The sequence below is a fragment of the Zophobas morio genome, unplaced genomic scaffold (genome assembly GCF_036711695.1).
Source record: "Zophobas morio isolate AGI-343-1 ecotype UQ-CSIRO unplaced genomic scaffold, CSIRO_AGI_Zmor_V1 ptg000010l, whole genome shotgun sequence".
NCBI lineage: Eukaryota > Metazoa > Arthropoda > Insecta > Coleoptera > Tenebrionidae > Zophobas > Zophobas morio.
In genome coordinates, this window is record NW_026972115.1 from 7727713 (window position 1) to 7744242 (window position 16530).

Consider the following 16530-nt stretch of genomic DNA (forward strand, 5'->3'; position numbering starts at 1 on the left):
CGCGATTTTCCCCTGTGCCGTTTTTCCGCTTTTCCGCATATTGATTTTCGCTCCCTCTCTGTCTCGGCGGTTTACGTCCGGTCGACATCTCACTCAGCGATATCTGCCAATGGCAAGGTGGGCGTGGCCGGATAAATTCAAATCTGGTTGGTTTAGTGGCGTGGAGGGGAGGCGAGCGTCCAGATTGAGACGTAAGTATGTTTGTTTTTGTTGATCCGAGGCGGAGTCTGCACTGTAAACGTGGTAATTCAATATCATACGCAAGTGGTATGAATTAATAAGTGGTTTAGATAATGATTTTATCAATCTGGCGTCGTTAATTGACGGATTTCTGGACGCGATGATGGAAAGCGATCGGTAATTAGCGGGCCGGTTGCGAGACGACCTGATATAATTGAGCTTTTTTAATTAGGGAAGAGGAGGAGGGATGGGGCGATGGGTTGAGGATGGTCGGGTTTGGGGAATGCTGCGGATTTTAATATTTTAGTGGAGGGCGGGGGCGGGCTTGGTTTCGTATTGATTAATTAATTAAATTTAGTCATTATTGCTCGTTTTGAAGGTAGGTATGTGGTGTGACACTAATTCGATTAATTTATATATTAATTAACAGTAGACGCGCAGAATCGTTAATGAAAATATTTATTTAAATTAATAAAAGAAAAATAAAATCTAATGTTTTTACTTTTGAATAAAAAAATATCTGCCCAATGGGTGCCCAAAGATCTGAAAACTGATGAAAAGCGTGTGAAGAATATTTTTCCAATATTGTGCATCTTTTTTAAAAGTACCCATGGGGATTCCCATGTTAAATTTTAGACCTCATGTTAACCTTTGTTAGGGTGAAAACCATTTTTGTAGTAAACTGTTAATTTGTGTTTTAAAAAGTAAAAATTATTATTAGGTATACCTAAGTGTAAATAGGTACATCGTACAAGGTTGTAATTTATTATTTAGACTGGTCATTTTTGACAGAATAATTTTTATTTACTCATTAAACACCTCTATTTTCAGTTTTTAGAAAAGAAATAGGTAGGTATTCAAATACTGAGAACTGAACAAAATAAAAGATAATTTCACTAAAATTGCGCCTTTGATGTCCATTATCGAGATGAAATTTTTCATTTGTGATTTTGTCATTATAGAAAAAAAATTCTTCTCTTTATTCCAATAATAAGTTAACTTGAGCTATAAAATTTAAGATGGAAATTTCTATGACCACTTTTAAAAACGATGCACAGTACTTACCTATATTTTAGATCGTATTGTATAGTTATGAAGGAAACAAGAATCCATTATTAAAGTTTGGAAACAAATGAACTATTAACAGAATTAAAATCCAGTGGTTCCCTCCGTACCTATTTACAGTGAATTTCATGTCCAAAAATCGGTAGGAAAAGTTTCCGCATCAGTTTTTCCGACAAGAAAGGAATAATTATGTTGGACGACTCAGAGTAGAGTAAAATTATGGGAAAAAAGTATCTATTATTAACTAGACTTCCAGAAAAAAGTGTGCAGAAACTCCATGGAATAATTTTCATTTACAAGTCTTTGATTACGTTACAGCAAATTAATGAAGTTGGTTTTGAATTGGTTAGCCCTTCTATTATTGGCTAAATATAGCTGATCATATTATTCTATATTTACAAAACTAAAAATCTGAATCGGGAGAAGCTCTCGTCAACTAAAGCCGTTACAATAAATGCTCTGAAGGAGAGAAAAATGTAGTAATATTATTAGTGATAATTTTTGTTAATATAAAGGCCTGAAGATGGCTAGTCACTAGCCTAAATCGGTCGTAAAATAAGTAATAAAATATCCTGAATAGAGTTTCATATAAGTAATAAAAAGAACATTCAAATACACTTATTTAATACAAAAATTCTCATTTGACGACTTTCAATAAGCAGTGTTACATATGACACCCACACAAAATAATGGTTCTGAATTATCACTACAATCGATTATCTTTGGTTATTGTTTAAGTGAGACATAGAAAATGAAATTTTGTCAATAACGTACCTACCTAGTAATCCACGGTGAATTAATTTCAAGAAATTTGTTTGCTTTAATGTTTTCTAAACTTCCCATTCATTGCAAGTATTCAAACAATGGCATATGAGTGTGAAATTAAAGCATTATCAAGTCATGTATAAAACCAATAGGTAGCCATTTCTTTTCTCCGAAGATTTTTATTGTTCTTTAAAACCAATTTGATAATTTTTGCGAGATCTCGATAGTTAGCATTCATCAGATTTACTTTTTCTAGCCTAAATACCTAGTCATCATTCTTTCGGTTTAAAAGTCACAAATGCTTTTTGACTTTAGGCAAAAGCGCTTCGCGATCTTTGAAAACTAAATAATTATATTGTGAAGTGTTTTTTTACACTAAGTACAACATTTAAAGATTCCCGGAACGCTGAATGCTGAATGTACCCCACGCCACCCGTGTCTAACGGCCCCACCTACCTGTCAAAACACTCGAAAATATTTAACTTGCAACAAAAACACACGTCGTTAATTTATTCCGGCGTTTAGTCACACCATCCAATTCCCAGCACTTACCTGTGCATTCGCAAGCGTGGAAAATCGGACAATAACAAACAAAAAGCGCCAAAGCAAACAGGTCCCTGAAAATAACCGGGTCGTATTGAGCGCGTCGAAGGACTCTAGGAAATCCTTGACACACTGTGTCTAAACGGCTTATTTAGCGAAGCAATCCGCCGGATATAGGCATACTTCGACGTCGAAATACGGAGCTCGTCTAGGTACCTCGACTCAATGAAAGGGATTTTTTTCCGTGTCAACGCCGGACGAGATTTACAATCTATGGCGAATTTTATGTGTGCCTTGAGGTTTACAAAGGCATTCTTTGCATGGGTGACAAAAGGCCGAGCAATAAAACTGTTGTCGAAGGTACGGACCAAAACAATTCTCCGTTTGGAGGTAAAACAATTAAACGAGGGCTATAAAGCATCCATGACAGCGCACGTAGGGCTGCGATTCCCATCGGAGTGGAGAGAAAAAACGGCCGGAAATCTTCATCGGTCGGAGAAGGGGTGTCTGAGTGAGATTTTTTTTTTTTGAAATTGGCGAGTCCGCCCCTGTGCGAGCTTTCGTTGTTTCGCGAAGATAATTGCCGAGAACTGGTCGGCAGAGGCGAGAAGACGATTTTGTTAACGTCGCCGATAATGGCCACAGAACGGGATTTCGTCAATAAATTCCTGAAAGTGTGAAGATTATTTACGGTGGGAATTCTATAAACATAAAATTCAAATGAGTACGAAAGGAAGAAAAATATTTAAATGTTCTACCAGTTTTGGAGTTGGCGTGATAGAGGTCACTGAATTTGTTAAGCTTAGTGACATTCATAACTGTTCAGTTTTGGCGAATTTCCATACGAAGCACCGAAAAGTTAAAAAAAGCTGAAATATCAAGATTGTATTTTATAAATATTACCTCATTTCTGTTGTTGGTCTTTGTGAAGGCGACGTTTTGCGCATGGAAGTAACTCCGCTTTTAAAATTTTGACATTTCAATTTCAAATTTTTACCTTGAAAGGAATTTTCGATATAAATTCCAATCGTGTAGTTCGAATAACAGAATACGTGACACAACGTCGGACAATAATTATTGTATTTAAATATCACGCTGTTAGATAAATATTTTAAATTTATGATAAGTTAAATTGTGAGTGATTCAGCATGAACGGATGACCTAGCATTCTCTTTGACAAGACGGATAGGATAAACATTCTTTTCCTGTCAGAGCTTTCGGAGCGATCGAATTGAAACCAACAAGTAATATCTTGTTTAAATTCGCTCCGGAACCCATTAAATCCATCTGGGATATTTCTGTTAAAGCATTTTTATTTATTTTTACTCAAAACACCAGTTGTTAACACCTTCATCTTCAACTTTTTCGCTTAAACTAGACCAGATGTCACAAACCTCGTTCACTTGTCCTCGAACTCTGAAACAAAATTTCAGAAACTTTCACCCTGGCGCCGACCTCCCCCGTTTAAAACCATCGCCGCAAATTGAATCCCAGCGAAAGATCAAATATCGTGTTGCGGTCGAATTTATGTGTCGATTGTGTCACCCATAACCGATTCCGGCAACAGCCAAACACCACTTTTTCGAAATCGGCATCACATTTAAAGGAAAAAGTCGCGATTGTGGCTTGTCGTAAATCTGGTCGACTCAGGTGGGCCCTCGGACGCGCTATCTCCTACAATGTCGCATTGTCATTTGGACCCTCGGTGACAGAAGGATTCATTCAGAGTTGTCAGTCGAGCGTGCTGTTGACCTTTACCACAAATACGAAACGACGTCGCCAAGTGACCATTCCGTGGGGCCAAGATAAAGGCGGATTAATGAAGCGAGGACGTGGCTAAACATGAAACCATTGCTTCTTGGATGAGTTAAGGTTGAATGGAGTGAGGCCTCTATTCAGTCCGGGGCTATTCATAGTGATATCTCTATAGCGGAGTGGCGGGAGCTGATAATTAATTAGTGTGGCGGCGGTGATGCGCAATCGATGAAGTATAGATCGTGTTTGGTCCAAAAATTATGGCACTAAATAACTTCGAGCGAGATCTGGATCCGGGGTCTCGTTAAAGTGGGCTTGAATTATTTTCTCAGGTTTGTGGCAGAAAATAAGTACAAAATTAGAAGGTTTTTGGAAATAATTTAAAATGGAAAGATTTCGCATAGGTACAGCGTGGAAAAAGGTAATTAAACCTATGTCAGACCTTTATTTTCTAAGGTAATTAAGTAATTATAAAAGTACCAATGGTCTACAGAAAATTACTGAAAATGTAGTAGTTGATGGTTGAAAAATCCGATGTACCAACAGGGGAGGATGGTACCATCTGAAAGTTGGGAATTTTGCAGTAACCGTGGTACACCAGAACGCTGGTGTCCAAATCCAAATTTTATATAGAGACGCTAAAGGGATAGTTTATACAATATTTTAACTGAGATTAATTAATCACGTAGGTATGTAAAAAGCTTTTAACGACGTCTGATTGGCGTAAAGTCCGTCACGTAAAATTTCGGCCCTTCAAGCGAAATTTTTTCCGCCCTTGATCACGGAACTAGAAATTCTTTGAAATTACTTCAAAAACACGACACATGGAGTCCCCGAGATTCTTTCAAATTGCTTCAAAAACAAAACACAAGTGGTGTGTCCCCAAGATTCTTTCGAACTACTTCAAAAACAAAACACAAGGAGTCCCCGAGATTCTTTTAAATTATGTACTTCAAAAACAAAACACGAGAGGTCCACGAGGATCTTTCAAATTACTTCAAAAACAAGACAAGGGATTGAAAAAATTCTTTCAAACTACTTCAAATCCCAAACACAAAAGGCCCCCGAGATTATTTCAAATTAATTCAAAAACCAGACACAAGGGATTCCCCAGAATCTTTCAAATTAGTGCAAAGACAAGAAAGGGATGCTTGAAATTCAAACTATGTATTCAAAGAAAGAACACAAAAAGTTCCTGAGATTCTTTCCAATTACTTACTTCAAAAATAAAATAAAACGGAAGCGGCCGTGCCCAAGATTCTTTCAAACTACCTCAAAAACAAAACACAAGGTATCCCCTAGATTCTTTCAAATTACTTTAAACACAAGACAAGGGATCCCAAAGATTCTTTCAAACTACTCTTCAAGAACAAAACAAAAGTAGTCCTCGAGATTCTTTCAAACTACGTCAAAAATCAAACACAAAAGGTCCCCGGGATTCTTTGAAACTACTTCAAAAATAAAACACAAGGGATCCCCGAGAATCTTTCAAATTATTGCAAAGACAAGAAAGGGATCCTTGAAATTCAAACTATGTACCTACTTAGAAAAAACACAGAGATTCCTGAGATTCTTTCCAATTACTTCAAAAATAAAACAAGGGATCCCGAGGTTCTTTTAAACTACTTCAAAAACAAAACACAAGTGATCTGTCCTCAAGATTCTTTCAAATTAATTCAAAAACAAAGACAAGGGTCCTCGAAATTTGTTCAAATTACTACAAAGAACAAAACATGAGGGATTCGAGAGAGTCTTTCACATTACTTCAAAAACAAGACAAGGGATCCCAAAGATTCTTTCAAACTACTCTTCAAAAACAAAACAAAAGGAGTACTTGAGATTCTTTTAAACTACTTATACCTACTTTAAAAGCCAGACACAAGGGATCCCCAAGAATCTTTAAAACTATGACCTACTTCAAAAACCTGGCACAAAGGGTCCTCGAGAATCTTTCAAATTAATTAAAAAACAAAGCAAAGAATCCCCAAGATTTTTTCAAAAACGGGCGAATTTCTTTGAAACTACATATTTCAAAAACAAAACCCAAGAGGGCAAGATTTTTTAAATTATTTCAAAATCAAAACACAAGTGGTCATCGAGATTCTCTCAAATCCCTGAGATTCTCAAAATACTTACTTCAAAGGCAGGTTATCGGATGACAGAATATTTTTAAAGTTTCAAAATATTTCAACGTCTAACAGGCATTAGCTTATTGCAGAAAAATTAAAAAAACATATTATTATTTAAACAGCCTGTACACCTTAGAAACTCTACATACCTACTTTAGACACTTTAGGTACCAACGTTAAAACTTTGGAGGATTCTATAGCACCCTAAACAAAATAATAGTTCTACATACATTCTTGACTTTTTGAACACTCTATACCTACATATATAGTTCATTTTTGTGGGGGGTGGAAATATTCACTCTTACCCAAAATAACATTTCACAGTTAATTCGACGATTTTCGTATGTTCTAAACAATTTTGAATCAATGTAGGTTTTGTAAAAAAAAAAAAAATAACGTCAACATTGACGTTTGCCCAAAACGGTGATTTCATAAAGCGTCACATTATTGTTAACCTAAAATTTTTTGGTTCATTTGTTTTTAATATGTATTGTAATCTTGGATTAAGTAGGTACACGTTTTATTCTAATTGAAAATAAAGGGTGTTCAATTGAAAGTTCACTCAGAGTAGACGTTGGAATTCCATTTGACACAAAGGATATGTCTATTCTTATAACACATAGGTAACATATAACAGGTTATGTTTCTGCCAAATGGATGTTGTAAGAGCAGACGTGCCGTTTGTGTCAAATGAAATGCCAACGCCTACTTTGAATGATTTTTCCGATGAACACCCGTTATAATCAACATCACCGTTAGTTTGTATATAGATATATTATGTTGGATAATTTTGTTCACGTTCTTAAAAAAATAAACTATAGACAGTATAAATACTTTATGCACGATTTTGTGATTTCGCGCATTTTAATCAATTAATTACTTTAGATAGACTCTAAGAACTTAGGTAAGTCGGACAATCTAGAAACCCTAGACAATTAATTTATTTTACATACTCAAAACATTTTAAACACTCTAGATACTTTAGTGGCTGTAAAAATATATACACTCTATAGACACTTCAAGCATTTTCGACACTTTCTAAATGTCATCAAATTCTTGCAAAGGATAATTAAATAAATTTTAGTTAACATTTTACGATCTACACGATATTCCTAATAGGTAGGGGAAGAGGGCCCAAAGCGGGCACCATAAGGAAAAATATTAAAAAAAGTAGTTTATGGATAATCTAGATCCTTTAAATTTTTATATTATAATGCTTGATTTAACCCTTTTCAATGATGCATAACTAAAATTGAAGAAAGTTTATTAAAAAAAAAGTTAGAAGCAGATAACTAAATCTTTACAACTGCCCGCTTTGCCCTACGGGGAGGCCTAAAGCGGGCATTCAACTAGGGCAAACCAGGCAATGGTTAAGGTTGGGGTCTGGTTCGGTTTCGCTCTATACTAAATACATTGAAAACATTGTCGGGGTTTCCGGAATTGCATTTTAGAAATACTGAAAGTCTGCAACCAAACCAGAAGTTAAGTAAGCTCATTTTAATAGATTTTGACTTTTCGAGAGTTATTTACCTCAGTCATGGATTTTTTTAGGATTATAAATGGTATCAAAAGAAAGCTGACACTTTTCCCCAGAGGACCTTCTATCTCAAAATGCAAACCTCTTCAGCACTTCGTCAAAAAATGCATCAATGTGCCGATTAAAGTGTGATGTAAAAGTTGCTCAACTTTATAATTTTTTTTTTTGTAAAAACTGTAGACTAGATATGAATATAAATATGAAGGTCCCCTGGAGTGACGTTTGGTAATTCGAAATATAATTTTTTTAAAGCGATATATCTCGTATTTTTCTTTTTGGTTTTTTCACTTCTTAGACTTCGTTTTATCTTCAGCAAGTTCCTCTTTTATAATTTGTTTCACAGACTCCACATTGCCTTTGTTCTTCTTTTCGAAACAACTATAGATATTTAGTAAATACACTAGAAGGACAAACCGGACAAGTGCCCGCTTTGCCCTGCCCGCTTTGCCCATTTCGACAATTAAAATTGCAAACAACATCTAAACTCAAAATGATGCGACAAGTGGCAGTTAACTGCTACCTTATGGTGGCCGAATAAACACAAATTGATTAACGAATTTCATTCTTAGCTTAAAAATCACAAACATAGAAAAAACAGATGTGACACACTTTGCAATATTTTTCAAAATCATGTGAAAATTATTTATTTATTACAGCACATAATTGGGTACTCTCAGGAGGCTCGGGCGACTGATGTGAAGTATGCGGGGGGGATGCACTATGTCCGCGCGGTTAGGGCGCACCATCTTTTGAAACGCCAAAACTAAAGAGAGTGCCCGCTTTAGGCTCTATGCCCGCTTTAGGCCCCCTTCCCCTACACATACCTATAAAATTTGACAACAATTGACATAATAGTTTCGGAGGTTATCTGTCCAACAAAAATCGACACAGACAGCGGAGAGACAGACGCAAACTGGAGAGGGTCATGAAACGTCAAAAAAACATAAAAGTATAGAGTGAAAAATAAATGGATTTTGAAACTGGCATTAGTAACAAAGTACAAACGAAATATATCTAAGCTTTGAAAGCGCATCAAAAAATAGTAACGATTCGCTGAAAAACCTGTGAAATTCCACCACATCGAGTTCGTAAATGACCTATTTTCAAGGTATACGCAACGTGTACGCGTATACCTACGTGTTCTCGTTTCGTAAAAAAGTGTCAAAAGCCGGCTTACACGAAAATAACATCGTGCCGTGTTCTTTTATAGAGTTTTCTAAAATTGGAACAAAACAAGCAGAGTTGTCTGGTAGAACACGTTTCGTTTTCCGATCGCGTGTTCTTCTCCGGGGTTAATTGTTAATAATACACTCATACGTCCAGATTCAAGAATGACTTAACCTTATTTCATTGGGTCACCCGTATCCGTGAATTATTAACACCCATCGAATAGTAACGTAATCTAAAACAATAAATAGCGCGAAGGTAAATATGAGATCCTCGTATAAAAATAAACACCAATTTAAATCTATATTAAGTCGGACGTTTATCGGTACGTACCTCATAAATTATTGCTAATTTATCCCGCGTAATGAAAATTCCGTCACCTGAATACCTGCGGTGACCTCGGCAACACCGAAGGCGACTTCTTCCTGCATTTTCTCCACATACCAAGCGACATGAAAGAAAATTTTCGTTTTGGATTTGTTCGACCGAAGATGACCAGCCGCTCCATCCGCATAGCATCATGCACACACGCCTTTAGATGCCTGCACTGTTTAATTGCGAACCAATCGTAAATTAACCCGTAAAAGGAATCGCCGCTCGTCTGGAAAAATTCACGCCGAAGAGGCGACCGGAGAAAGCCACCACGGATTTGCCCGACTTATATTGTTTACGCGTTTTTCAATCCAACCGCCGCTTTTTCCGACATATCGCACTTTTAATTAACTCTCCGGCCACTTTGAGCGCTCGGCTTTTCCCGGAATCAAGCTATAAGAGCCCGCCGCCCGAAATTACCCATAAAATGATCAACCCTCCCGCGTCCTCCATCCGATTAACCGAAACGCTTGCTCACTCTTTAGTTTTAAGCGAATTGAGTTTTTGCCATAACGCTTCCACGCGAGATTGGCCCCTATCCACCCCTGGATACGGTGATATTGTTATCGATTGATTGGTGGGGTGGAATCTTACACCTTGTAAGCGAGGGTGCGGAATTCAATTTTCTACATCACTTGTAAATAAAATCAAAGTGTACGGGCTCAGAAAAGACATGGATCGATGGGAACGCAAACAGGGGTTTATATTGAAAACACGCGCTCGGGGGAGGGAGGGGTGATTATTTGCGTTTTGATGAAAATGTGGAATTTGACGGGAAATTCGTCGGAGGCATGCGGAAAATGAGAAGTTTATTGGAGGGTCGTGAAGTGTGTCTTGTTTGATGGACTTGGAGCTTGGAACGGATTTTAGGGGGGGCGCGGGGAGGTCTGTGATATATTATTATTATCACTGTGTAAGTTGGTCAGCAATTATCCAATTACGGACAAACAGTTAACGGTTATCATGATTTCTAGAATCTCTAGTGTTTTAAAATTTATAACATTTATGTGTGTCTCAAGAATCTTCAAAAATTTTCGAAAGCTTCAAGATCTTCGGAATCTTTAAAATTTTAGTCATGTCGATATGTTTAATATCTGTAAGATGTTCCCATCAGAATCAGAATTTTTGAGATCAACAGGATCGTCACACATTTCTAGGGTTTACCTATATTTATGTCAAAAATCTCCAAGAGCTTTAGGGTCTAAAAGATATAAAGAATCTTTGGAAATTTTGAAATAATGACAATTTTTATAGGTATTCTCTAAGATCTCTAGGATGCCATGAAACTGAAGGACTTCTGGATTCTCTGTAAATCTGTAACTTTGAGAATATTTAAAAACTTGAAATCTTTCAATTTTAAAATTATCAAAATCTTTAGAACTTTAACACCCTCAGGTGTCTGTAAGATCTATTTTAGTTAAACCGTGGTAATGTGATTTTCCCAGGTAGTACTTTTCTTACTGCTAGAACCCGCATTTATTATTATTAGTTAAAAATCTCCCAAACGCAATCATTTTAATTGGAAAAGCGAGCAGAACGTTTGTTAAAAATTATCGCCCCCTCAGGCAGCTCATTATTACTCCTATTTGCGTTAATTTACCACCATTAGTCTGACATAATAAACCTCTACGTGCAGAAATAAATAATCGCCATATCGCCGGTTTCGATCGACCTACAGAGTCAAACATTTTCACCTAGTCTTTAAAACGCACAAATTATTATTTCTAGTCTACTCGTTTCAAAAGCAGGTGCTTTAAATTACCATTAAGCGGTGTGATTAATTCAAATGTATACTCTTGACATTTTTGAAAGCTGATATGTAAAGTAGCCGAACGCCATCATCCTAATTTTAAAACGCGTCGAGATCTCGAGGTGATATTTCTTTTTGACGAACACGACGGCAAAATGAACACGTAAAACGAAACGGAAGCGTCAAAACGTTTGACACAGATAGTGCAGAAGTGGTATTTTTTAATATCGGTTCGCGAATAATGCGCTTCTGAAATTGTTTTTTTTTTTTGGAGTTTCAGCTCGACTGGTCGCTCGACCAAATGTAATGTGTCAAATTAGCATCGGCGTCCTATCAAAATTCCAACACATTTTTCACGCTTTGTCAGCGGATCTATTCCACAGTAACAATTTACTCTGCAGTGCTCTATTAATGTTGTTAATAACAGAAGTATCTATCTGCTGTGGGTAAAAAGTTCGGCGGCAAAAACACAATTCCCAGAAATGCCTCATTAACTGCCGATAAAAGGTGCTTTAAATTTATGTCCACGGTGTAAATAATCGGTGGACAATATTTTATTGTGTTTGATTGGAGTTTTTTAGAATGACCCGAAACTTTCGAGATTTATTACCTGTGGTGGTTTTTCCACAGTTCCAGAAATGGGAAAATTAAAACGCCACCACCGTAAGGTAAAATTGCGTCGTAATAAAAAAAAATTGTTTGAGTTTAGTGTAAGCTAAGTAAAACATTCGAAGTTATGTTTGTTAAGGCTTTAATATGTTATGACCTTGCTAAAAAAAAAAACCGACTGTATCAGGTTATGCTGATTTTCTCAAAATTTTGAAAATACGAAATTAAAATTTGAATGCGTTTTTTTGACACCTTTTTTGCTAGTAAAAGTACTTTTTAGGTTGAGAGTTATTTTTAAAACTTTGTTTAAGACTGCGTTTTATGTGTTCTACATTATATTACTCAAGTAAAAGTTAAAAATTCTTTTCTCCCTAACCGGAACAGGAACACAATGAAACTGGACAAAATCGTAACACTTATTTCAACATTCTGGCTTAAACGATCGTGCTCTCACCTTAGTTACTTTGGAAAGAGAAGTTTATTCTAGCTAGAATTTAAAAGAATTTGATAATCATAAAATAGAATTAACTGTGTGACGTTAAAAAATTGTATTATAAAATTTATATTGGTGGAGACTGATTAGTTAATTCTTATCAATTATCTTAAAACAATCAAAACCTTTGTACCTCAAAATATCAAAAAACATCAGTTAATCGCGATAAGAGTTTATAAAACCTCTGGACATAATCGCGAAGAAATCTTAACAGGGAATTATCGCCCAAGCCGATCTTTGAACTTAATCTAACCCTGAGATTATTTAATTTTGGCTTTGTACTTTTGCATAATACGTTCTTTGTTTCCATATTTTTCCTTTTTTATACATTGTTTCTTTAATTACGTACTTACGGAAAAATAGTTTTGGGTCACACTTGAAATTTTCGGTAACTGTGTTGAAAGGAGATGAAAAATGAAAATAACTTCGTAGAATACATCGATTTCTTGCTCCGGTTTCTCTATCATCTCCCTGTCGGTTGATTTATCGTTTGTCTTGATTTTCTACTGTTCTTTAGTAGTCTACGACGTTTTTTGTCTGTCTTTCTGCCTCTTTGTTTGATTTGTTTGATTTATTTTCTGGATTTCTTTTTTGTGCCATTCTATACTGTTTTTGTATCCTTATATTCTTCTGTCCTTCTGTTCTATTCTTTATTTCTGAGCCCCTTTGTTCTTCGCAAGTATTGTAATCGAGTCCGTCGACCGACTCTCTACTTTTACGTTTTCCCGACCTTTCATGACACGGATTTTTATTAGATAGATAATCTTCGAAACTACTGGATCGATTGTTAAATTTTATAAGTGTATTATGAATATCATGTAGATGGTAAACCACTAACCAAACTTTGTCTAATCGTTCATACCAATAATGTGATGACGTCGCTTCAAAATTGTACCTAGTAAATAACTATTAAATTGTATAAAATAACATAGTCCTACACATGTAGTTTATGACGCCGTGTTGAATTTTTACCTAAAACGTCCAGATTTTTTGAAAAAAAAAATCAAAATTATAAAACAACATTTTGCAATTTAATTTTGAATCTGCAAAACCGAATGCTTGGAAATATACTTTGAAATTTTGCAGATGTTTTAAAGTTGTGACCAGCATGATGAATTTTTAATCAAAATATATTTACTTATCCCCCAAAAAATTGATGATCATTTCAAAATTTTGCCGAATAAATTCCACCAAAAAATGAATAAGTTAATTTATTTTATTGATTAAATCAGGAACGGCTCACTCCATTTCCCCAGAAAATTTTGAGAATACAATACTGTTATCTTTAGTATTACACTGCAAAAATCCAAGTTTATATAATTATGCAAAAATGTTGATGACGTCATCACAAAATTGTGTAAAGTAAAATTTTTGTAATTTTTTTTCTTTTGTTCTCTGTCCTGACTCTATCCTTATGTCCGTTTATCCTTGTGTCCTTATGTTCTTGTGTGGTTTTGTCAGTTTATTCTTTCTTCTTTCAGCTTTTCTGTTTCTGTTCTTTTATTAATAATAATAATAATAATAATCATATTTATTGTCAAACAGAATACATCCAATTGTGAAAATTTGAAAAAAAAGCACTATTCCTAATAGATTTAAGATAAAAATGAAAACAATACTGTTTTTGTTAATTATTAACTTCTTAATTGTCTAACCAAAGAACTTAAAGATAGCTGCATAACATCTGTATTTACATCGAGGGTATTAATTGCTCGAGGGATATTGTCGATTATACAACAGTAAGTACCATAGTTAGTCTTATGAAAGTTTAACACAAAAGTTTCAGTACAACGACTAGCTGACCTTAGCTTATTAGTCTATACTTCTGCCCCATTGTCCTTTTGTCTTGGTTCTGCTCTTCCGTCTTTTGGTAATTCTGTTTTTATGTTTTTCTGTAGGTATTGGTATTCATCTGTCTCTTTCGGCTTCTCTGTCCTTCTAGCCTTCTGTATTCTTCTTTCTGTCTTTCTGTATTGTGCCTTGTTCTTTTGCTTTTCTGTCCTTCTGTCTTTCTGTTCTCTTCATCATTCCAGAAAAAAATTGGAAATTCTTATTTTATTAATAATTGTAATTTTTCTATAATGGAAATGAGATTAGGTACAATTAACTCTAATTATTATTGTGTCAACAGAAGATACAGTTGTTTCATATTTTAATGTACAAACATTTTTATTTATCAGAGACTTTCAAAAACTATTAATTTCCATTTTAAAACCATCATAAACTAATTAATCACCAAATAGATTTAAACGCCGTTTCAACAGATATCATATTCAAAATAATAAAGTAAATATAGTATAAAAATGAGATTTTTTGACAAATTATGAAAAAAAGGGAAGTTTCGCGTTTCAGTCCGTCTATCGTCTATTTATTCTTTAGTGAACAAATAATTTCGGAGGGTGTCAAACTAATTTAATTTAAGTATCAAGGCACTTTGAAATTTGAAACAAATTTGTCTGTTCATCCCCTTCAAAACGTGTTGTTTAGCAAATCGTACTTGAACTGTGATGTGAGAAAGCATCAGTTGTTTTTAATTTCACAGGGGTTGTTTAAACAAAATTGCCAACAAATATTTGACAGTTTATCTCAGAAACTGTGCATAAAAAAAAATCTGTTTTTTTATATAATTCCTTAAATTTAATATTAAATTAATTTTTATTAACTACCGGTTAATTTATTTAACTGAATTTGAAGTACCTACAGTTTCGTAAAATTGTAGATTCACTTATGTGGTAAAATAAAATATTACAAATCTATTCGGAAAAATGTAAAAGACAGGTTGTAGATTGAACACCCTGTATACTTGATAATTTTCATTTTTACGGCGTTTTCTTCGCATTTCCTCGTGATTTTTCTGTAATTTTGGTAGCAACTCAAACCCGGATCGCTTTGCCGTCGGACTCCGACACCCAGTCCCTCCGGTTGCTGCATCTGGCGCCACCTATGAGCGCCTCCTCGTACTACCGGGACGTAGGGGAGCGGGGGCCATATCGACGTGTGTGGTCCGCGAGGTGAGCGACTCGCCTGCTCACGAGCGCCGCGTAACAAACCTCTATGGAGATGCCGACAAGAGCAGCGCGCTACGTCTTCTTTCTTTCTCTCGGGAATTATCTCGCGGAATAGGCGGCATCTCATTATGCGGTTTAAGTGCACACCACTTTGTTAAGGATGTCATTATTATCGTTATCGACGGGGTTATTGCGGATATTTCTTTGCCAGCGATCGCCTTAATGCGTATTGACAATGAAGTGATGGCCGCTATTAAGGCTTCGCCAGTGGCGGGGTGCGGCGGCGGCGGCGGGGACGCAGGTGGGAGACGTAAATTATTACGACGATTTTGTCGATGGGATACTTTTTTTGAAAAAATGTAGAAATTATGCAGTTGTTTTAGGGTTCTTAGGAGGATTTTTGGAGCTGTTGGAGAGGGGGTAAAACTTCTTTTGAAATTTACTAGAAATTCGTCACAATTCATGGAAAGTCTGTTGTGCAAAAATTATAATTTTATTCTGGCGAAAGTTATGTTTGTTGTTAAAGAATACTGAATGACATTATTGCAAAATTAAGGATACATCTTAAATAAATTCAGATATTATGTCACATAACCTCAATGTGAAATTTGACGTTATAAACGTCAAAATCAAGTGACGTTTGAATGCTAAATAGAGAAATTTATAAATGTTATTATACTGTTATATATCTTTATTTCAATTTATAAGGGTGATCATAAAAAATAAAATTCACAAAATCAAATCTTATTATTTTTCAAAAAATCTGGATTTATCTATTTACCTTGGACCAATGTTTTCATATGTATCGTCTTTTCATTTTCTTTAATTTTTCAATGTTTTAAATGGAAAATTGAGAATTGACATTATTTCAAATTTTTTCAAAAATTAGCCAGTAACAGTGAGATTCTTTAAATTCTGTCAAAAATTTTCATTCAAATTCTTTTAGAACACAAAAATAAAACACCGGGGGTTTTCAAGATTTTATCCATTTTTATCAAAAACAACATGTCAAAATTATTTTAAAATGATTGAAGTTCGTGAGACAGAAAAACTTATTTTTATAGAAAAATTTCTCATACTTCTAATTAACAACAGCCCTAGAAATGTGTACTCTACCTACTTTAGAAGGCCAAAATTGTTCAACTCAAAAAGGACAA

The 16530-nt window shown here is 35.2% G+C and overlaps 1 protein-coding gene across 1 annotated transcript in view; it reads left to right on the top strand.

The window, feature by feature from the left end:
- The window catches only part of LOC135126384 (uncharacterized), a 100031-nt gene that overhangs the window by 8148 nt on the left and 75353 nt on the right, over positions 1–16530 (top strand). The window lies entirely within an intron of this gene.